Consider the following 20647-nt stretch of genomic DNA (forward strand, 5'->3'; position numbering starts at 1 on the left):
TACGATTGGGCGGAAAATCGGGCATCCAGCCAAAATCGAGTTCTGCGCCCGACACCGATTCATTGAGGCGATAACGAGGTGTGCACCTCGTGCTGGCAGTGACATGCAAAACTGACATTTGCATACATTTAAATGGCATTAGTGGGTTGGACACAGTATGCTCCGCTCTCCCGCGATGCTCCGCTGCTCTCAAGCAGAATACTCGCGGGCATGGATTACGACAAGTAATGACAAATGTGCAATGTCTGCAGAGTGGGTGTGGGAAGCTAAATGAACACTGGAAAACCACTGAAAACTATTGGGCGTGTTGTGGGGTGGCTGTCTAGGCCAGGGGCAGTAGTGAGTAGTGACTTGGTGCCAAGTCCGTGGACTTTAGGTGTCCCCTTCGGGATCGGGGTGGACTGGCTCAGTCCGCCATTGCTGCAGTCTGTATTTTAAATCCATCCCTTTGGTGAAATTACAGGCTCCTGGCTGCTCACACTGCTGAGCGCTGCCTGTGTCCTTTAAATGCTCAGGAGGCCTCTGATCATCAGGGAGCCGACCCAGACCGCCCCTCTGGACACGTTCAGATCCCAGCTGTATCAGCAAGGGCCAAGCTAAATCAGGAGCCTACCAGATGTTGCCACGCCTCAGAAGTGCTGCCCCATTGCAGAGGAAGCAGAGGATCTGAAAAGTTCACCCCAACCACAGCCTGTGCACCACAGCCTTTGGAACCATTCCCGTATTTCTGCCCCTCTCTGGGTAGAGAACTCAGTAGTGACCCCCACCCCTCCGGATCACCAGCTGTCTCCTCCTGTGAGACTGGTAGTGCTGACTGCCTCTGCCCCCACCTACCAGGCAGTGTTCAGGAGGGTAGGCTTGAGTCCACCCTGGGGAAAATGATGTCCCTCCGCTCCGCACTGGCATGGAGCTGTAGCTCCATCTCGGACTCCCGACCTTGGGGGGCAGATCTTCTCAAAAGACATCTTGGTGGCTGCAGTGAATGTGTGGTAAGTGGAGCGCTTAAAAAACTGCCAGACTCTTTGGCGCTAACTCCGGCCCCAGCAGTTAGGCCCGCTGGGCTGAGAATTGCTTGGCATTTGCGCCGGCAGAGTGCTGGTCCATTAGCATGTCCAGAATTGCTCCCTGAATAGCGACCCCAACGGGAATGGGAACTGCACGCAATTCAGTGCGAGCATCAAAACCTAGGGCTGGATTCTCTGTTATTGGGACTATGTCCCCATGCCGTCGTAAAGACTATGACCTGCAGGGCCACATATTCCTAGCCCGGCACGGGGCTAGCAGGGACCCGGCGTAAATCTCACAGTTTTTCTGGCATATACGGGCCCCCGCACATCCGGGTCGGAGGCCATGCATGTGCACAGCGGTGGTCTCCAGTGGCCGCGCTGTGCTCCATGGCAGACTCAGACTGCGGAGCAGGACCCTAAACATAGTGCCCCCCGATTGGCCATGTGCCCGACCCTGACCGCCCACCCAAACATTGTCCGGCAGCATATAAGGCACCCTCTGATCAGCCCGCCCCCGACCAGACCAAGCCATCGGGACTTCGGCCGGTCGGGGGTGGAGAATCGCGGAACGGGCCTCCAGCAATGGCCCCAGCTAGGTGTTGCACGGCGCGGCGTACACTTTTCGGGGCCCGCAGATTCGGGGAACCGGCGGCGGTCCCAATTCCGTGACAGGAAATGGATTCTCTGCCCCGGCGCCGGCTGTGATTTCGCAACTGGAAAATTTTGCCCACATTTAAAAGCTATAAATTCAAATATTAATTTGGTTGTTTTAAAGGTGTCTCTATAGAAATGCAAATTGTTACATTCCACGTCTGCATCAGATTAGAGTTAATGAACCCAATTTTCCACTGAGCTGTTTGTCCAAGTAGTGCTTTGCTGAGCCGTTACTTCTGCCTGCCCTCTTGTGCCAACACTATTCATCAGGTGGGTTCAGTTAAAATTACCCCAGGGTCAATTCATTTAACTATCTATTGGTGTTACCTGAATGCAACACCCATGTAACATGGAAGTATGATAGAGAAGGATTTGGAAATTGTCATATTGCAGCTTTTCAAAACTTAGAATGTTTGAAGATGTGCAGCAGCAGTCTGGGGAGTTGTACAGCAGCATATATTAATATGGTTTGAAAAACCAAGTGGGTAGTCTATGCAATAGATGGATCATGTGAGATTTTATGGAGCTTCTAAAGCATATTTACAAATGGAGTCATACAAGGGAAAGACTTTGGATGTTCATAAAGTCAATCTACAGATACTCTGACAGCAAAAGCATTAAAGGGCAGGACTGATTGTTGCTGACTGTGGGTAACCTCAGAAAAATTCTTGCATGTCTTTAGAGGAAGGTGTCAGCAGCAAAGAGTGTCAGCTCGTTCACCCCCTAAAATTGCAGATGAGTGCCAGGAAAACTAATCACTCACTTGATAAACTGCTGGACTGGTCAATCTCATTTTTAAGCTTTAGGTACCATGGGCACCAACACACAACTCACTCTCTAAAATATAGAGGCCACTCTTCAGGCTAAACTATGGCTAAGGGCTTCACTGACTCCAGAATATGTGTCGTCCCAGTGCTCACTCTGGGCAATTGGCCTATGGATGTAATCGCTCTGTCATTTGTGGCATGATCACTACTATCCAACTCTTGATATTCCACATTCTGTTCCTCAAGACCTTCCTCACATAACATATAAAAATTTGAGGTAGGAGATGACTTGTTTATTTCGAACAGCTGCTCAGAGTTGGTATTTTGTAATTTGGTCTAATTAATCATGAGGAATGAACCTTAACTGTGTGATTATCATGTCTGATCAGGACCGTCTTTCCATCATGGGGCGTCATTCTCCGACCCCCCAGAGGGTCGGAGAATGGCCGTTGGCCGCCGTGAATCCCGCCCCCGCCGGTTGCCGAAGTCTCCGAAGGGAGAAAAGTCGGCGGGGCATTAATGGCGCCGCTGCCGCGGAGAATGTCACGGGTCTGCGCAAGGCAGCCGATTTTCAGCCTGCCGATATTCTCCCTTCCGGATGGGCAGAAGTCCCGTCGACGTGATGACCATTCACGTCGACGTGAATCAAACCTCCTTTTCATCGGCGTGACCCGGTGCTCCCGGCTCACGCCGACCAGCGTGGAGGTGAGTGACGGCCTGGGGGGTTGGCTCTGGGCAGGCAATGGCGTGGCCGCAGTCTGATTGCGTGAGGAGAGGTGTGTCTCGGGTTGTGTGTGTGTGTGCGGCGGGGGGGGGGGGGGGGGGGGGGGGGGTGGTTAGAGTAGGCTGGGCTCCGGGGGAGTGCCGGGAGGGGGTCCGTGCCGGGGTGGAGGTTGTGGGGGGGGGTCCGTGTCGGGGTGGAGGTTGGGGGGGGGTCCGTGCTGGGGTGGAGGTTGGGGGGGGGGTCCGTGCTGGGGTGGAGGTTGGGGGGGGGGGGGTCCGTGCCGTGCCGGGGTGGAGGTTGGGGGTGGGTCCGTGCCGGGGTGGAGGTTGGGGGGGGGTCCGTGCCGGGGTGGAGGTTGGGGGGGGGTCCGTGCCATGCCGGGGTGGAGGTTGGGGGGGGGTCCGTGCTGGGGTGGAGGTTGGGGGGGGGGTCCGTGCTGGGGTGGATGTTGGGGGAGGTCCGTGCTGGGGTGGAGGTTGGAGGGGGGTCCGTGCCGTGCCGGGGTGGAGGTTGGGGGTTGTGGGGGGGTCCGTGCCGGGGTGGAGGTTGGGGGGGGTCCGTGCCGGGGTGGAGGTTGGGGGGGGGTCCGTGCTGGGGTGGAGGTTGGGGGGGGGTCCGTGCCGTGCCGGGGTGGAGGTTGGGGGTTGGGGGTGGTCCGTGCCGGGTGGAGGTTGGGGGGGGTCCGTGCCGGGGTGGAGGTTCGGGGGGGTCCGTGCTGGGGTGGAGGTTGGGGGGGGGGGGTCCGTGCCGTGCCGGGGTGGAGGTTGGGGGTTTGGGGGGTCGGTGCCGGGGTGGAGGTTGGGGGGGGGGTCCGTGCTGGGGTGGAGGTTGGGGGGGGTCCGTGCTGGGGTGGAGGTTGGGGGGGGGTCCGTGCCGTGCCGGGGTGGAGGTTGGGGGTTGGGGGGGGTCCGTGCCGGGGTGGAGGTTGGGGGGGTCCGTGCTGGGGTGGAGGTTGGGGGGGGGTCCGTGCCGTGCCGGGGTGGAGGTTGTGGGGGGGTCCGTGCTGGGGTGGAGGTTGGGGGGGGGGGTGTCCGTGCTGTGCCGGGGTGGAGGTTGGGGGGGGGGTCCGTGCTGGGGTGGAGGTTGGGGGGGGGCGTCCGAGCCGTGCCGGGGTGGAGGTTGGGGGTTGGGGGGGGTCCGTGCCAGGGTGGAGGTTGGGGGGGGGGGTCCGTGCCGGGGTGGAGGTTGGGGGGGGGTCCGTGCTGGAGTGGAGGTTGGGGGGGGTCCGTGCTGGGGTGGAGGTTGGGGTGGGGGGGTCCGTGCCGGGGTGGAGGTTGGGGGTTGGGGGGGGTCCGTGCTGGCCTGGAGGTTGGGGGGGTCCGTGCAGTGCCGGGGTGGAGGTTGGGGGTTGGGGGGGGTCCGTGCTGGGGTGGAGGTTGGGTGGGGGTCCGTGCTGGGGTGGAGGTTTGGGGGGGGGGCCGTGCCGTGCCGGGGTGGAGGTTGGGGGGGGGGTCCGTGCCGGGGTGGAGGTTGGGGGGGGGGTCCGTGCTGGGGTGGAGGTTGGGGGGGGGTCTGTGCCGTGCCGGTGTGGAGGTTGGGGAGGGGTCCGTGCTGGGGTGGAGGTTGGGGGGGGGTCCGTGCTGTGCCGGGCTGGAGGTTGGGGGGGGGTCCGTGCCGGGGTGGAGGTTGAGGGGGGGGGTCCGTGCTTGGGTGGAGGTTGGGGAGGAGGGTCCGTGCCGTGCCGGGGTGGAGGTTGGGGGTTGGGGAGGGGTCCGTGCCGGGGTGGAGGGGGCCGTACCGGGGTGGAGGTTGGGGGGGGGTCCGTGCAGGGGTGGAGGTTGGGCGGGGGGTCCGTGCTGGGGTGGAGGTTGGGGGGGGGTCCGTGCCGTGCCGGGGTGGAGGTTGGGGGGGGTTCCGTGCTGGGGTGGAGGTTGGGGGGGGGGGGTCCGTGCCGTGCCGGGGTGGAGATTGGGGGTTGGGGGTGTCCGTGCTGGGGTGGAGGTTGGGGGGGGGTCCATGCTGGGTTGGAGGTTGGGGGGGGGGGTCCGTGCTGGGGTGGCGGTTGGGGGGGGGTCCGTGCTGGGGTGGAGGTTGGGGGGGGGGGTCCGTGCCGTGCCGGGGTGGAGGTTGGGGGTTGGGGGGGGTCCGTGCGGGGGTGGAGTTTGGGGGGGGTCCGTGCTGGGGTGGAGGTTGGGGGGGGGTCCGTGCCGTGCCGGGGTGGAGGTTGGGGGTTGGGGGGGGTCCGTGCTGGGGTGGAGGTTGGGGGGGTCCGTGCTGGGGTGGAGGTTGGGGGGGGGGGGTCCGTGCCATGCCAGGGTGGAGGTTGGGGGTTGGGGGGGGGTCCGTGCTGGGGTGGAGGTTGGGGGGGTCCGTGCCGTGCCGGGGTGGAGGTTGGGCGTTGGGGGGGGTCCGTGCTGGGGTGGAGGTTGGGGGGGGTCCGTGCTGGGGTGGAGGTTGGGGGGGGTCCGTGCTGGGGTCGAGGTTGGGGGGGAGTCCGTGCTGGGGTGGAGGTTGGGGGGGGGTGTCCGTGCTGTTCCGGGGTGGAGGTTGGGGGGGGTCCGTGCTGGGGTGGAGGTTGGGGGGTGTCCGTGCCATGCCGAGGTGGAGGTTGGGGGTTGGGGGGGTCCGTGCCGGGGTGGAGGTTGGGGGGTGTCCGTGCCATGCCGAGGTGGAGGTTGGGGGTTGGGGGGGTCCGTGCCGGGGTGGAGGTTGGGGGGGGTCCGTGCCGGGGTGGAGGTTGGGGGGGGTCCGTGCTGGGGTGGAGGTTGGGGGGGGGTCCATGCCGTGCCGGGGTGGAGGTTGGGGTTTGTTGGGGGGTCCGTGCCGAGGTGGAGGTTGGGGGGGGTGTCCGTGCCGGGTTGGAGGTTGGGGGGGGTCCGTGCTGGGGTGGAGGTTGGGGGGGGGGTTCCGTTCCGTGCCGGGGTGGAGGTTGGGGGTTGGGGGGGGGTCCATGCTGGGCTGGAGGTTGGGGGGTCCGTGCCGTGCCGGGGTGGAGGTTGGGAGTTGGGGGGGTCCGTGCTGGGGTGGAGGTTGGGAGGGGGTCCGTGCTGGGGTGGAGGTTTGGGGGGGGGGGGTCCGTGCCGTGCCGGGGTGGAGGTTGGGGGTTGGGGGGGGGGGTCCGTGCCGGGGTGGAGGTTGGGGGGGGGGGTCCGTGCTGGGGTGGAGGTTGGGGGGGGGTCCGTGCCGTGCCGGGGTGGAGGTTGGGGGTTGGGGGGGGGGGTTCGTGCTGGGGTGGAGGTTGGGGGGGGTCCGTGCAGGGGTGGAGGTTGCGGAGGGGGTCCGTGCCGTGCCGGGGTGGAGGTTGGGGGTTGGGGGGGTCCGTGCTGGGGTGGAGGTTGGGGGGGGTGTCCGTGCCGTGCCGGGGTGGAGGTTGGGGTTTGGGGGGTGTCCGTGCAGGGGTGGAGGTTGGGTGGGGGGTCCGTGCTGGGGTGGAGGTTGGGGGGGGGTCCGTGCCGTGCCGGGGTGGAGGTTGGGGGTTGGAGGGGGGTCCGTCCTGGGGTCGAGGTTGGGGGTGGGGTCCGTGCCGTGCCGGGGTGGAGGTTGGGGGTTGGGGGGATCCGTGCTGGGGTGGAGGTTGGGGGGGGGTCCGTGCTGGGGTGGAGGTTGGGGGGGGGGTCCGTGCTGGGGTGGCGGTTGGGGGGGGTCCGTGCTGGGGTGGAGGTTGGGGGGGGGTCCGTGCCGGGGTGGAGGTTGGGGGTTGGGAGGGGGGTCCGTGCGGAGGTGGAGTTTGGGGGGGGTCCGTGCTGGGGTGGAGGTTGGAGGGGGGTCCGTGCCATGCCGGGGTGGAGGTTGGGGGTTGGGGGGGTCCGTGCTGGGGTGGAGGTTGGGGGGGTCCGTGCTGGGGTGGAGGTTGGGGGGGGGTCCGTGCCATGCCGGGGTGGAGGTTGGGGGTTGGGGGGGGTCCGTGCTGGGGTGGTGGTTGGGGGGGGGTCCGTGCCGTGCCGGGGTGGAGGTTGGGGGTTGGGGGGGGGTCCGTGCTGTGCTGGAGGTTGGGGGGGGTCCGTGCTGGGGTGGAGGTTGGGGGGGGTCCGTGCCGTGCCGGGGTGGAGGTTAGGGGTTGGGGGGTGTCCGTGCCGTGCCGGGGTGGAGGTTGGGGGGGGTCCGTGCTGGTGTGGAGGTTGGGGGGGCGTCCGTGCCGTGCTGGGGTGGAGGTTGGGGGGCGTCCGTGCTGGGGTGGAGGTTGGGGGGGGGTCTGTGCTGGGGTGGAGGTTGGGGGGGGGTCCGTGCTGGGGTGGAGGTTGGGGGGGGTCTGTGCTGGGGTGGAGGTTGGGGGGTGGTCCGTGCCGTGCCGGGGTGGAGGTTGGGGGTTGGGGGGGTGCCCGTGCTGGGGTGGAGGTTGGGGGGGGTGTCCGTGCTGGGGTGGAGGTTGGGGGGGGGTCCGTGCTGGGGTGGAGGTTGGGGGGGGGTCCATGCTGGGGTGGAGGTTGGGGGGGGGGTCCGTGCTGGGGTGGAGGTTGGGGGGGGGTCCTTGCTGGGGTGGAGGTTGGGGGGGGCGTCCGTGCCGTGCCGGGGTGGAGGTGGGGGGTTGGGGGGGTCCGTGCCGGGGTGGAGGTTGGGGGGGGGTCCGTGCTGTGGTGGAGGTTGGGGGGGTCCGTGCTGGGGTGGAGGTTGGGGGGGGGCGTCCGTGCTGGGGTGGAGGTTGGGGGGGGGGGTCCGTCCTGGGGTGGAGGTTGGGGGGGGGTCCGTGCCGTGCCAGGGTGGAGGTTAGGGGTTGGGGGGTGTCCGTGCCGTGCCGGGATGGAGGTTGGGGGGGGTCCGTGCTGGGGTGGAGGTTGGGGGTGGGGTCCGTGCCGTGCTTGGGTGGAGGTTGGGGGGCGTCCGTGCTGGGGTGGAGGTTGGGGGGGGGGGTCTGTGCTGGGGTGGAGGTTGGGGGGGGGTCCGTGCCGTGCTGGGGTGGAGGTTGGGGGGCGTCCGTGCTGGGGTGGAGGTTGGGGGGGGGGTCCGTGCTGGGGTGGAGGTTGGGGGGGGTCCGTGCTGGGGTGGAGGTTGGGGGGGGGTCCGTGCCGTGCCGGGGTGGAGGTTGGGGGTTGGGGGGGGTGTCCGTGCTGGGGTGGAGGTTGGGGGGGGTGTCCGTGCTGGGGTGGAGGTTGGGGGGGGGGTCCGTGCTGGGGTGGAGGTTGGGGGGGGGGTCCGTGCTGGGGTGGAGGTTGGGGGGGGGGGGTCCGTGCTGGGGTGGAGGTTGGGGGGGGTCCTTGCTGGGGTGGAGGTTGGGGGGTCGTCCGTGCCATGCCGGGGTGGAGGTGGGGGGGTTGGGGGGGTCCGTGCCGGGGTGGAGGTTGGGGGGGGGGGCGTCCGTGCTGGGGTGGAGGTTGGGGGGGGGGTCTGTGCTGGGGTGGAGGTTGGGGGGGGATCCGTACCGTGCCGGGGTGGAGGTTAGGGGTTGGGGGGTGTCCGTGCCGTGCCGGGGTGGAGGTTGGGGGGGTCCGTGCTGGGGTGGAGGTTGGGGGGGGGTCCGTGCCGTGCTGGGGTGGAGGTTGGGGGCGTCCGTGCTGGGGTGGAGGTTGGGGGGGGTCCGTGCTGGGGTAGAGGTTGGGGGGGGGTCCGTGCCGTGCTGGGGTGGAGGTTGGGGGGCGTCCGTGCCGGGGTGGAGGTTGGGGGGGTCCGTGCCGGGGTGGAGGTTGCGGGGGGGGTCCGTGCTGGGGTGGAGGTTGGGGGGGGGTCCGTGCCGTGCCGGGGTGGAGGTTGGGGGTTGGGGGGGTGTCCGTGCCAGGGTGGAGGTTGGGGGTTGGGGGGGGTCCGTGCTGGCCTGGAGGTTGGGGGGGTCCGTGCAGTGCCGGGGTGGAGGTTGGGGGTTGGGGGGGGTCCGTGCTGGGGTGGAGGTTGGGTGGGGGTCCGTGCTGGGGTGGAGGTTTGGGGGGGGGGCCGTGCCGTGCCGGGGTGGAGGTTGGGGGGGTGTCCGTGCCGGGGTGGAGGTTGGGGGGGGGGTCCGTGCTGGGGTGGAGGTTGGGGGGGGGTCTGTGCCGTGCCGGTGTGGAGGTTGGGGAGGGGTCCGTGCTGGGGTGGAGGTTGGGGGGGGGTCCGTGCTGTGCCGGGCTGGAGGTTGGGGGGGGGTCCGTGCCGGGGTGGAGGTTGAGGGGGGGGGTCCGTGCTTGGGTGGAGGTTGGGGAGGAGGGTCCGTGCCGTGCCGGGGTGGAGGTTGGGGGTTGGGGAGGGGTCCGTGCCGGGGTGGAGGGGGCCGTACCGGGGTGGAGGTTGGGGGGGGGTCCGTGCAGGGGTGGAGGTTGGGCGGGGGGTCCGTGCTGGGGTGGAGGTTGGGGGGGGGTCCGTGCCGTGCCGGGGTGGAGGTTGGGGGGGGTTCCGTGCTGGGGTGGAGGTTGGGGGGGGGGGTCCGTGCCGTGCCGGGGTGGAGATTGGGGGTTGGGGGTGTCCGTGCTGGGGTGGAGGTTGGGGGGGGGTCCATGCTGGGTTGGAGGTTGGGGGGGGGGGTCCGTGCTGGGGTGGCGGTTGGGGGGGGGTCCGTGCTGGGGTGGAGGTTGGGGGGGGGGGTCCGTGCCGTGCCGGGGTGGAGGTTGGGGGTTGGGGGGGGTCCGTGCGGGGGTGGAGTTTGGGGGGGGTCCGTGCTGGGGTGGAGGTTGGGGGGGGGTCCGTGCCGTGCCGGGGTGGAGGTTGGGGGTTGGGGGGGGTCCGTGCTGGGGTGGAGGTTGGGGGGGTCCGTGCTGGGGTGGAGGTTGGGGGGGGGGGTCCGTGCCATGCCAGGGTGGAGGTTGGGGGTTGGGGGGGGGTCCGTGCTGGGGTGGAGGTTGGGGGGGTCCGTGCCGTGCCGGGGTGGAGGTTGGGCGTTGGGGGGGGTCCGTGCTGGGGTGGAGGTTGGGGGGGGTCCGTGCTGGGGTGGAGGTTGGGGGGGGTCCGTGCTGGGGTCGAGGTTGGGGGGGAGTCCGTGCTGGGGTGGAGGTTGGGGGGGGGTGTCCGTGCTGTTCCGGGGTGGAGGTTGGGGGGGGTCCGTGCTGGGGTGGAGGTTGGGGGGTGTCCGTGCCATGCCGAGGTGGAGGTTGGGGGTTGGGGGGGTCCGTGCCGGGGTGGAGGTTGGGGGGGGTCCGTGCCGGGGTGGAGGTTGGGGGGGGTCCGTGCTGGGGTGGAGGTTGGGGGGGGGTCCATGCCGTGCCGGGGTGGAGGTTGGGGTTTGTTGGGGGGTCCGTGCCGAGGTGGAGGTTGGGGGGGGTGTCCGTGCCGGGTTGGAGGTTGGGGGGGGTCCGTGCTGGGGTGGAGGTTGGGGGGGGGGTTCCGTTCCGTGCCGGGGTGGAGGTTGGGGGTTGGGGGGGGGTCCATGCTGGGCTGGAGGTTGGGGGGTCCGTGCCGTGCCGGGGTGGAGGTTGGGAGTTGGGGGGGTCCGTGCTGGGGTGGAGGTTGGGAGGGGGTCCGTGCTGGGGTGGAGGTTTGGGGGGGGGGGGTCCGTGCCGTGCCGGGGTGGAGGTTGGGGGTTGGGGGGGGGGGTCCGTGCCGGGGTGGAGGTTGGGGGGGGGGGTCCGTGCTGGGGTGGAGGTTGGGGGGGGGTCCGTGCCGTGCCGGGGTGGAGGTTGGGGGTTGGGGGGGGGGGTTCGTGCTGGGGTGGAGGTTGGGGGGGGTCCGTGCAGGGGTGGAGGTTGCGGAGGGGGTCCGTGCCGTGCCGGGGTGGAGGTTGGGGGTTGGGGGGGTCCGTGCTGGGGTGGAGGTTGGGGGGGGTGTCCGTGCCGTGCCGGGGTGGAGGTTGGGGTTTGGGGGGTGTCCGTGCAGGGGTGGAGGTTGGGTGGGGGGTCCGTGCTGGGGTGGAGGTTGGGGGGGGGTCCGTGCCGTGCCGGGGTGGAGGTTGGGGGTTGGAGGGGGGTCCGTCCTGGGGTCGAGGTTGGGGGTGGGGTCCGTGCCGTGCCGGGGTGGAGGTTGGGGGTTGGGGGGATCCGTGCTGGGGTGGAGGTTGGGGGGGGTCCGTGCTGGGGTGGAGGTTGGGGGGGGGGGTCCGTGCTGGGGTGGCGGTTGGGGGGGGGTCCGTGCTGGGGTGGAGGTTGGGGGGGGGTCCGTGCCGGGGTGGAGGTTGGGGGTTGGGAGGGGGGTCCGTGCGGAGGTGGAGTTTGGGGGGGGTCCGTGCTGGGGTGGAGGTTGGAGGGGGGTCCGTGCCATGCCGGGGTGGAGGTTGGGGGTTGGGGGGGTCCGTGCTGGGGTGGAGGTTGGGGGGGTCCGTGCTGGGGTGGAGGTTGGGGGGGGGTCCGTGCCATGCCGGGGTGGAGGTTGGGGGTTGGGGGGGGGTCCGTGCTGGGGTGGTGGTTGGGGGGGGGTCCGTGCCGTGCCGGGGTGGAGGTTGGGGGTTGGGGGGGGGTCCGTGCTGTGCTGGAGGTTGGGGGGGGTCCGTGCTGGGGTGGAGGTTGGGGGGGGTCCGTGCCGTGCCGGGGTGGAGGTTAGGGGTTGGGGGGTGTCCGTGCCGTGCCGGGGTGGAGGTTGGGGGGGGTCCGTGCTGGTGTGGAGGTTGGGGGGGCGTCCGTGCCGTGCTGGGGTGGAGGTTGGGGGGCGTCCGTGCTGGGGTGGAGGTTGGGGGGGGGTCTGTGCTGGGGTGGAGGTTGGGGGGGGGTCCGTGCTGGGGTGGAGGTTGGGGGGGGTCTGTGCTGGGGTGGACGTTGGGGGGTGGTCCGTGCCGTGCCGGGGTGGAGGTTGGGGGTTGGGGGGGTGCCCGTGCTGGGGTGGAGGTTGGGGGGGGTGTCCGTGCTGGGGTGGAGGTTGGGGGGGGGTCCGTGCTGGGGTGGAGTTTGGGGGGGGGTCCATGCTGGGGTGGAGGTTGGGGGGGGGGTCCGTGCTGGGGTGGAGGTTGGGGGGGGGTCCTTGCTGGGGTGGAGGTTGGGGGGGGCGTCCGTGCCGTGCCGGGGTGGAGGTGGGGGGTTGGGGGGGTCCGTGCCGGGGTGGAGGTTGGGGGGGGGTCCGTGCTGTGGTGGAGGTTGGGGGGGTCCGTGCTGGGGTGGAGGTTGGGGGGGGGCGTCCGTGCTGGGGTGGAGGTTGGGGGGGGGGGTCCGTCCTGGGGTGGAGGTTGGGGGGGGGTCCGTGCCGTGCCAGGGTGGAGGTTAGGGGTTGGGGGGTGTCCGTGCCGTGCCGGGATGGAGGTTGGGGGGGGTCCGTGCTGGGGTGGAGGTTGGGGGTGGGGTCCGTGCCGTGCTTGGGTGGAGGTTGGGGGGCGTCCGTGCTGGGGTGGAGGTTGGGGGGGGGGGGTCTGTGCTGGGGTGGAGGTTGGGGGGGGGGGTCCGTGCCGTGCTGGGGTGGAGGTTGGGGGGCGTCCGTGCTGGGGTGGAGGTTGGGGGGGGGTCCGTGCTGGGGTGGAGGTTGGGGGGGGTCCGTGCTGGGGTGGAGGTTGGGGGGGGGTCCGTGCCGTGCCGGGGTGGAGGTTGGGGGTTGGGGGGGGTGTCCGTGCTGGGGTGGAGGTTGGGGGGGGTGTCCGTGCTGGGGTGGAGGTTGGGGGGGGGGTCCGTGCTGGGGTGGAGGTTGGGGGGGGGTCCGTGCTGGGGTGGAGGTTGGGGGGGGGGGGTCCGTGCTGGGGTGGAGGTTGGGGGGGGTCCTTGCTGGGGTGGAGGTTGGGGGGTCGTCCGTGCCATGCCGGGGTGGAGGTGGGGGGGTTGGGGGGGTCCGTGCCGGGGTGGAGGTTGGGGGGGGGGGCGTCCGTGCTGGGGTGGAGGTTGGGGGGGGGGTCTGTGCTGGGGTGGAGGTTGGGGGGGGATCCGTACCGTGCCGGGGTGGAGGTTAGGGGTTGGGGGGTGTCCGTGCCGTGCCGGGGTGGAGGTTGGGGGGGTCCGTGCTGGGGTGGAGGTTGGGGGGGGGGTCCGTGCCGTGCTGGGGTGGAGGTTGGGGGCGTCCGTGCTGGGGTGGAGGTTGGGGGGGGTCCGTGCTGGGGTAGAGGTTGGGGGGGGGGTCCGTGCCGTGCTGGGGTGGAGGTTGGGGGGCGTCCGTGCCGGGGTGGAGGTTGGGGGGGTCCGTGCTGGGTTGGAGGTTGCGGGGGGGGTCCGTGCTGGGGTGGAGGTTGGGGGGGGGTCCGTGCCGTGCCGGGGTGGAGGTTGGGGGTTGGGGGGGTGTCCGTGCTGGGGTGGAGGTTGGGGGGTTGTCCGTGCTGGGGTAGAGGTTGGGGGGGGGGTCCGTGCTGGGGTGGAGGTTGGGGGGGGGTCCGTGCTGTGCCGGGCTGGAGGTTGGGGGGGGGTCCGTGCCGGGGTGGAGGTTGAGGGGGGGGGGTCCGTGCTTGGGTGGAGGTTGGGGAGGAGGGTCCGTGCCGTGCCGGGGTGGAGGTTGGGGGTTGGGGAGGGGTCCGTGCCGGGGTGGAGGGGGCCGTACCGGGGTGGAGGTTGGGGGGGGGTCCGTGCAGGGGTGGAGGTTGGGCGGGGGGTCCGTGCTGGGGTGGAGGTTGGGGGGGGGTCCGTGCCGTGCCGGGGTGGAGGTTGGGGGGGGTTCCGTGCTGGGGTGGAGGTTGGGGGGGGGGGTCCGTGCCGTGCCGGGGTGGAGATTGGGGGTTGGGGGTGTCCGTGCTGGGGTGGAGGTTGGGGGGGGGTCCATGCTGGGTTGGAGGTTGGGGGGGGGGGTCCGTGCTGGGGTGGCGGTTGGGGGGGGGTCCGTGCTGGGGTGGAGGTTGGGGGGGGGGGTCCGTGCCGTGCCGGGGTGGAGGTTGGGGGTTGGGGGGGGTCCGTGCGGGGGTGGAGTTTGGGGGGGGTCCGTGCTGGGGTGGAGGTTGGGGGGGGGTCCGTGCCGTGCCGGGGTGGAGGTTGGGGGTTGGGGGGGGTCCGTGCTGGGGTGGAGGTTGGGGGGGTCCGTGCTGGGGTGGAGGTTGGGGGGGGGGGTCCGTGCCATGCCAGGGTGGAGGTTGGGGGTTGGGGGGGGGTCCGTGCTGGGGTGGAGGTTGGGGGGGTCCGTGCCGTGCCGGGGTGGAGGTTGGGCGTTGGGGGGGGTCCGTGCTGGGGTGGAGGTTGGGGGGGGTCCGTGCTGGGGTGGAGGTTGGGGGGGGTCCGTGCTGGGGTCGAGGTTGGGGGGGAGTCCGTGCTGGGGTGGAGGTTGGGGGGGGGTGTCCGTGCTGTTCCGGGGTGGAGGTTGGGGGGGGTCCGTGCTGGGGTGGAGGTTGGGGGGTGTCCGTGCCATGCCGAGGTGGAGGTTGGGGGTTGGGGGGGTCCGTGCCGGGGTGGAGGTTGGGGGGGGTCCGTGCCGGGGTGGAGGTTGGGGGGGGTCCGTGCTGGGGTGGAGGTTGGGGGGGGGTCCATGCCGTGCCGGGGTGGAGGTTGGGGTTTGTTGGGGGGTCCGTGCCGAGGTGGAGGTTGGGGGGGGTGTCCGTGCCGGGTTGGAGGTTGGGGGGGGTCCGTGCTGGGGTGGAGGTTGGGGGGGGGGTTCCGTTCCGTGCCGGGGTGGAGGTTGGGGGTTGGGGGGGGGTCCATGCTGGGCTGGAGGTTGGGGGGTCCGTGCCGTGCCGGGGTGGAGGTTGGGAGTTGGGGGGGTCCGTGCTGGGGTGGAGGTTGGGAGGGGGTCCGTGCTGGGGTGGAGGTTTGGGGGGGGGGGGTCCGTGCCGTGCCGGGGTGGAGGTTGGGGGTTGGGGGGGGGGGTCCGTGCCGGGGTGGAGGTTGGGGGGGGGGGTCCGTGCTGGGGTGGAGGTTGGGGGGGGGTCCGTGCCGTGCCGGGGTGGAGGTTGGGGGTTGGGGGGGGGGGTTCGTGCTGGGGTGGAGGTTGGGGGGGGTCCGTGCAGGGGTGGAGGTTGCGGAGGGGGTCCGTGCCGTGCCGGGGTGGAGGTTGGGGGTTGGGGGGGTCCGTGCTGGGGTGGAGGTTGGGGGGGGTGTCCGTGCCGTGCCGGGGTGGAGGTTGGGGTTTGGGGGGTGTCCGTGCAGGGGTGGAGGTTGGGTGGGGGGTCCGTGCTGGGGTGGAGGTTGGGGGGGGGTCCGTGCCGTGCCGGGGTGGAGGTTGGGGGTTGGAGGGGGGTCCGTCCTGGGGTCGAGGTTGGGGGTGGGGTCCGTGCCGTGCCGGGGTGGAGGTTGGGGGTTGGGGGGATCCGTGCTGGGGTGGAGGTTGGGGGGGGTCCGTGCTGGGGTGGAGGTTGGGGGGGGGGGTCCGTGCTGGGGTGGCGGTTGGGGGGGGGTCCGTGCTGGGGTGGAGGTTGGGGGGGGGTCCGTGCCGGGGTGGAGGTTGGGGGTTGGGAGGGGGGTCCGTGCGGAGGTCGAGTTTGGGGGGGGTCCGTGCTGGGGTGGAGGTTGGAGGGGGGTCCGTGCCATGCCGGGGTGGAGGTTGGGGGTTGGGGGGGTCCGTGCTGGGGTGGAGGTTGGGGGGGTCCGTGCTGGGGTGGAGGTTGGGGGGGGGTCCGTGCCATGCCGGGGTGGAGGTTGGGGGTTGGGGGGGGGTCCGTGCTGGGGTGGTGGTTGGGGGGGGGTCCGTGCCGTGCCGGGGTGGAGGTTGGGGGTTGGGGGGGGGTCCGTGCTGTGCTGGAGGTTGGGGGGGGTCCGTGCTGGGGTGGAGGTTGGGGGGGGTCCGTGCCGTGCCGGGGTGGAGGTTAGGGGTTGGGGGGTGTCCGTGCCGTGCCGGGGTGGAGGTTGGGGGGGGTCCGTGCTGGTGTGGAGGTTGGGGGGGCGTCCGTGCCGTGCTGGGGTGGAGGTTGGGGGGCGTCCGTGCTGGGGTGGAGGTTGGGGGGGGGTCTGTGCTGGGGTGGAGGTTGGGGGGGGGTCCGTGCTGGGGTGGAGGTTGGGGGGGGTCTGTGCTGGGGTGGACGTTGGGGGGTGGTCCGTGCCGTGCCGGGGTGGAGGTTGGGGGTTGGGGGGGTGCCCGTGCTGGGGTGGAGGTTGGGGGGGGTGTCCGTGCTGGGGTGGAGGTTGGGGGGGGGTCCGTGCTGGGGTGGAGTTTGGGGGGGGGTCCATGCTGGGGTGGAGGTTGGGGGGGGGGTCCGTGCTGGGGTGGAGGTTGGGGGGGGGTCCTTGCTGGGGTGGAGGTTGGGGGGGGCGTCCGTGCCGTGCCGGGGTGGAGGTGGGGGGTTGGGGGGGTCCGTGCCGGGGTGGAGGTTGGGGGGGGGTCCGTGCTGTGGTGGAGGTTGGGGGGGTCCGTGCTGGGGTGGAGGTTGGGGGGGGGCGTCCGTGCTGGGGTGGAGGTTGGGGGGGGGGGTCCGTCCTGGGGTGGAGGTTGGGGGGGGGTCCGTGCCGTGCCAGGGTGGAGGTTAGGGGTTGGGGGGTGTCCGTGCCGTGCCGGGATGGAGGTTGGGGGGGGTCCGTGCTGGGGTGGAGGTTGGGGGTGGGGTCCGTGCCGTGCTTGGGTGGAGGTTGGGGGGCGTCCGTGCTGGGGTGGAGGTTGGGGGGGGGGGGTCTGTGCTGGGGTGGAGGTTGGGGGGGGGGGTCCGTGCCGTGCTGGGGTGGAGGTTGGGGGGCGTCCGTGCTGGGGTGGAGGTTGGGGGGGGGTCCGTGCTGGGGTGGAGGTTGGGGGGGGTCCGTGCTGGGGTGGAGGTTGGGGGGGGGTCCGTGCCGTGCCGGGGTGGAGGTTGGGGGTTGGGGGGGGTGTCCGTGCTGGGGTGGAGGTTGGGGGGGGTGTCCGTGCTGGGGTGGAGGTTGGGGGGGGGGTCCGTGCTGGGGTGGAGGTTGGGGGGGGGTCCGTGCTGGGGTGGAGGTTGGGGGGGGGGGGTCCGTGCTGGGGTGGAGGTTGGGGGGGGTCCTTGCTGGGGTGGAGGTTGGGGGGTCGTCCGTGCCATGCCGGGGTGGAGGTGGGGGGGTTGGGGGGGTCCGTGCCGGGGTGGAGGTTGGGGGGGGGGGCGTCCGTGCTGGGGTGGAGGTTGGGGGGGGGGTCTGTGCTGGGGTGGAGGTTGGGGGGGGATCCGTACCGTGCCGGGGTGGAGGTTAGGGGTTGGGGGGTGTCCGTGCCGTGCCGGGGTGGAGGTTGGGGGGGTCCGTGCTGGGGTGGAGGTTGGGGGGGGGTCCGTGCCGTGCTGGGGTGGAGGTTGGGGGCGTCCGTGCTGGGGTGGAGGTTGGGGGGGGTCCGTGCTGGGGTAGAGGTTGGGGGGGGGGTCCGTGCCGTGCTGGGGTGGAGGTTGGGGGGCGTCCGTGCCGGGGTGGAGGTTGGGGGGGTCCGTGCTGGGTTGGAGGTTGCGGGGGGGGTCCGTGCTGGGGTGGAGGTTGGGGGGGGGTCCGTGCCGTGCCGGGGTGGAGGTTGGGGGTTGGGGGGGTGTCCGTGCTGGGGTGGAGGTTGGGGGGTTGTCCGTGCTGGGGTAGAGGTTGGGGGGGGGGTCCGTGCTGGGGTGGAGGTTGGGGGGGGGTCCATGCTGGGGTGGAGGTTGGGGGGGGGGGGTCCGTGCTGGGGTGGAGGTTGGGGGGGGTCCTTGCTGGGGTGGAGGTTGGGGGGGGGTCCGTGCCGTGCCGGGGTGGAGGTGGGGGGTTGGGGGGGTCCGTGCCGGGGTGGAGGTTAGGGGGGGGGGTCCGTGCTGGGGTGGAGGTTGGGGGGGTCCGTGCCGTGCCGGGGTGGAGGTTGGGTGTTGGGGGGGGTCCGTGCTGGGGTGGAGGTTGGCGGGGGGTCCGTGCTGGGGTGGAGGTTGGGGAGGTCCGTGCCGTGCCGGGGTGGAGGTTGGGGGTTGGGGGGCGTCCGTGCTGGGGTGGAGGTTGGGGGTTGGGGGGGGGGGGGGGTCCGTGCCGAGGAGGGGGATGGGAGGGCAAGTGAGTTGGTCCACCTGGCCAGGTGCCAGCCTCCAACAGTTGGACCCATGCGGTCCATGCCACATGTCTGGGGGCAGGAGGGGATATGGGCAATGATGACATGTCGTTGTTCCCCTCCCCCCCACCAGGCCGTCATGTTTTCAGATCATCCAGCGATGTTGGCCGCCGTGGTGGCAGCCGCTCATGTCTATGTTGCCCTGGATGAGGAGGAGGAGGAGGAGGAGCGTGCCAGAGAGGCGGCGCAGGCTGCCGCAGAGGGGCAGGCGGCAGCCACCCAGGCTGGAGGGACACCTGACCGACAGGACGAGGAGGGGGAGGAGGACGTCGCGGCCCCACGGCAACGGAGGCACCCGAGGGCGCCCCGTGTGTACCGGCCCCGGCAGTCATACCAGGACCTCACGGACCGGGAATGCAGGAGGAGACTCCGGATGAGCCGGGAAACCGTGGCACACATCTGCCACCTGCTGGCACACCTGTCACCGCGTGGCACTGGCGGGGGACACCCTCTCCCCGTGTCCGTCAAGGTTACGGTGGCCCTGAACTTTTATGCAACGGGGTCATTCCAGGCACCGAGTGGGGACCTGTCCGGCATATCGCAGACATCGGTGCACCGGTGCATCCGGGCAGTGACAGATGCCCTATATGCCATGGCGCACCGCTACATCCGCTTCCCCGTGGACCGGGCCAGCCAAGATGCCCGGGCCGTGGGCTTCTCTGCCGTCGCCGGGTTCCCCATGGTCCAGGGCGCGATCGATGGGATGCACGTCGCCGTGCGGCCACCTGCAGATAACAGGGCCGTGTTCACTAATAGGAAGGGGACCTATTCGATGAACGTACAGGTGGTCTACGACCACCGCATGATGATCCTGCACGTCTGCGCCCGTCACCCAGGCAGTGTACACGACTCATTCGTGTTGTCGCGGTCATCCATCCCCGGCATGTACGAGGGACGCCATCCCCGGCTGAGGGGCTGGTTGCTGGGCGACAGGGGCTACCCATTGCGATCGTGGCTGATGACGCCTATACGGAGGCCACGCAATGAGGTGGAGAACCGCTACAATGATGCCCATGTAGCAACAAGGGGAGTGATCGAGAGGTGCTTTGGCGTGTTGAAGATGCGTTTCAGGTGCCTGGACCTCTCTGGGGGCGCCCTCCAGTATCGGTCAGATAGGGTCGGCCGCATCATTGTGGTGTGCTGCGTCCTGCACAACATAGCCCAGCAGAGGGGCGATGTGCCGCAGGCAGAGGAGGGCGGAGTGGAGGAGCAGCAGGAAGAGGCCCAGTCCTCCCCAGATGAGGGGGATGGGGGCAATGGTCAGGGCAGACGGGGTAGACACAGGCGGGTGGCTGTCCACCGTTACCGGCTGGCCCAGCGGGCACGGGACAGACTGATAGACGCCCGCTTCACTGACTAGATGGGTGTGGGAATCGGGTAGTATGGCCACAGACCGCACACCATGGCAACAGCCGACCACCCACACCCCCCATCCATCCACCCACCCAGCACCCTCACCCCCCTCCCCAACCCCACCCACCCCACCCGCATGCACACCACCCCCCCCCCATTGCCGATCCACCTGCGGCACAACGGGCCGGGCTCACACAGTTGCGGGTGGACGCGTGTCTATCGCAGGCCATGGAGGATGATGACAACCCGCCCTGCGATGAGCTCCTCGCTCTACATCGTTGGATTATGTCTGACCCATGGCCACAGTACCACCATCCACCCGGACCATCCCTGCATGCGGCTGTGACACTGCAGCGCACGGTCCCGTCCTCTGCCCGGGGGTTGTTGATGGCGGCCCGGGGGGAAGGGGGCAGACTCACCTGGGGCTGAGGTAAGACGACCCCTCACACACACACTTGCGCTCAACGTACATGACACCCCCGCACACTTTGGACCGAGCACAAAGGCAGCTTCGGTAGGTGTAACATTGACTTTAATAACCAAAGGAGTTCATGCACGTGCCCTAGCCCCTAAAACTCATCTGTGCCCTGCAACCGTGCCAACTTACTCAGTGTCTAATTGTTTGGCCTTACGGGCCCTTTGACTACGTCTACGTGGTTCCCCAGACGGTACAGCAGAACTGGAGGTGGACTCCTGTGATTCCTGCCCTCTGACACTGGATCCCTTTGGCGGCCGTTTCCTGGGGCGTCCTGGCCTAGATGGGCCAGGCTGCGGCCCGGGCGACTGGGATGGCGAGCTGCCAGCCTGTCCTGCCCATTGCCCACCCGATGCACCTGGGACGGAAGGGAGGGAGTCCGAGGTGTCGCGGTGTACCGGGACCTCCCCTACAGAGGGAGCCGGGACGGACCACACCACCTCCTCCTGCCTCGGGGTGCCCGATGGCCCCCAGGCCTCTACATGGGTGGGGGATGCGAACGGACTGGCCATCCGACGCCCCCCCGACATCTGGCACTGCCAGTCCTGGAGGCCCGTGCTGGTATCGACAGGGGTCTGCAGGTTTGCAGCCATGGAGCCCAGGGGGTTGGCAAACCCTGTCTGTGACAGTGCGACGCCGGCTCGCACATGGCCACTGGCGCCGATGCCCTCAGCGATGGCCTGCAGAGACTGGGCCATGGCCTGCTGAGACTGGGCCATGGCCTGCAGAGACTGGGCTATGGCATTGAGCGCCTCTGCCATCTGGCGCTGGCACTGGCTCATGGCCTCCTGTGAGAGGGCAGCCATTTCCTGGGCCACAGACGCCGCCTGCACGGAAGGCCCCAGGCCTCGCAAACCGTTCCCCATGTCTGACACCGTCGCACCCATTGCCTCCACCGCGGACGCCACCCGTGCGGTGTCAGCCTGGGTGGCACGCATGACCGGCACCACTCCCAGCTCCTGGACGCGGGTGGACTCCTCCACCTGCGACCGCAGCCGCCGCAAGCCGCCCGTCACCCTCTTCGCTCGTCTCCGGGTCGGTGGTTGCATCGGATCTATGTGTGGGTGTGGTAACTGCAGGA

General features: G+C 70.0%; 1 protein-coding gene across 2 annotated transcripts in view; it reads right to left on the reverse strand.

Moving 5' to 3' along the window:
- gucy1a2 (guanylate cyclase 1, soluble, alpha 2) overlaps window positions 1–20647 on the reverse strand; it is a 379990-nt gene that overhangs the window by 89410 nt on the left and 269933 nt on the right. The window lies entirely within an intron of this gene.

The sequence above is a fragment of the Scyliorhinus torazame genome, chromosome 15 (assembly GCF_047496885.1).
Source record: "Scyliorhinus torazame isolate Kashiwa2021f chromosome 15, sScyTor2.1, whole genome shotgun sequence".
NCBI lineage: Eukaryota > Metazoa > Chordata > Chondrichthyes > Carcharhiniformes > Scyliorhinidae > Scyliorhinus > Scyliorhinus torazame.